Source organism: Nerophis ophidion, linkage group LG14 (genome assembly GCF_033978795.1).
Source record: "Nerophis ophidion isolate RoL-2023_Sa linkage group LG14, RoL_Noph_v1.0, whole genome shotgun sequence".
Taxonomy (NCBI): Eukaryota; Metazoa; Chordata; class Actinopteri; order Syngnathiformes; family Syngnathidae; genus Nerophis; species Nerophis ophidion.
The window spans coordinates 40064242-40064555 of record NC_084624.1 but is presented as its reverse complement, the minus strand read 5'-3'; positions in this window follow the sequence as shown (position 1 = coordinate 40064555).

The window sequence follows — 314 nt, the reverse complement described above, 5'->3', positions numbered from 1 at the left end:
AAGCACATGCTTTCAATAAAAAATGGAAAACAAACACTTTGTTGACGTTTTACTCATTTATACCACATATACCATATTTCCTTGAATTGCCGCAGCGCATATAGTATGCGCCTACCTTAGGTCAAACTCGCTTTACAAAATTATTAAAGTTAAAGTACCAATATTTGTCACACACACACTAGGTGTGGCGAAATTATTCTTTGCATTTCACCCATCACCCTTGATCACCCCCTTGGAGGTGAGGGGAGCAGTGGACAGCAGCGGTGCCGCGCCCGGGAACCATTTATGGTGATTAAACCCCCAATTCCAACCCT